Raw genomic sequence first — 1548 nt, forward strand, 5'->3', positions numbered from 1 at the left:
CGAGATTACGGACTAATAAAATAGCGAGGACAACGACCAATAAATGAACAGTGGGACCGAATGGGAATAAAATTGAGCCCAACTGGGACCATCCCAGCAGTGACGACCATACGTCAGAAAGCAGCGACTTCGTATAGCTGTACCGTTTCTCACCCGGGATTGCGTTTTCTTCGAAATAATCATCCAGCCGGAGCAACCATATTTTCAGGTCTCCATTTACAGCAAATGGCGACGACACTCTACAGAGCGCCGGTGCGTTGCCGTTAACGGGCATAACAGCAGTACTTTGTTGGATCCCATCCTCGTCGCTACTTGTAACATCCTGGATTACTGTAGACTTGTTTCAGTCAATCATGCGAGGCATATCTCTGATTTTCAACGTTTATTCACAAACGGATACAAACGCTGACAACACACACACAAACTAATCACGCTAGCTTCTTCTCTATGAGTTTCTCACTGTACATTAAGCTTCACAATTACGCTATATATATAGAAAAATGTTTGTGCCGTTAGGAAGACGCCGTTCTTCTCTTTTTGTATTGCTGTTTTTGAATTGACGCTTGTGGTATTTGCTTACATTCAACCTTGATTGTCTTTTAACTGTCGAACGCAACCGTAGTCGTTAAATCATTTACCAATGCCTAGGGACTCTAATAAATTTTGTAGATGGAAATAGGGATACTGTTGTAAATGTGAGAGAACCTGCGCGTCAGAACTGAGTACGGCAGCGTATTGTGGTGATGCGTAGAGAGTCGAGTTTTTTGAACAAGTTGTAAGTTTTTTGTTTGTTTGGAAGGTTGCTTTCAGTGTGTTTGCTTTTGTTTGTGCTACATTGAGTGATTTCTTGTCTTATTATTCCTGGCTCACTATCATTCTTTTTTGAGTAAATTGTGTCGACACTTGATCTAGTTTTGATTGACAGCTATCGTGACGGAAGTCAGTACACCACGGTTAAGGTCAGATGGTTTGCCCCCACTTGGTCCCACTTTTGTTCCCATTCAGTCCCACTGTTCACTTATTGGTCGTTGACTTCGCTATCTTATTAGACCGTAACCTCGCTATCTTATTACACCGTATAGTCTTTGTCGTATTGGTTTTCTTTGCCTAAATTGCTCATTGATTCAAATCCTTTCCCTTGTGATTAGCTGTAATATTTTTTCATTTCATTGGTTTCCAAAAATTCCCTTTTTGGGATTAACGGAAACTTTAATAAGTAAGGGACGTAACCTTAAAAAAAAGGGGAAAAATTTTATTTTTTCCCAAAATTTTTATTTGTCCTGTTTTGAAGTTTTCCGCCCTTCCATTGAAAATTTTTGTTTTATTTTAAATAAAAATTAATTTTGGGGAAGGGAACCCCAAAACTTTTTTCCATTAACAAAAAATTTTTGAAAAAAAAAATTTTTTAACCATTAATTCCCAAATTTTTTTTTGGGAACCCAAAGGGGGCGGTTTTTTTCAAAAGGGGCGAAAAGAAACAAATTTCCGAAAAAAAAACCATATCCCAAAAAAAAAAAGTTTAAAAAAAGGGAGTTTTTTCCTTTTTTT

The sequence above is a fragment of the Trichinella spiralis genome (assembly GCF_000181795.1).
Source record: "Trichinella spiralis strain ISS 195 chromosome Unknown Scfld1557, whole genome shotgun sequence".
NCBI lineage: Eukaryota > Metazoa > Nematoda > Enoplea > Trichinellida > Trichinellidae > Trichinella > Trichinella spiralis.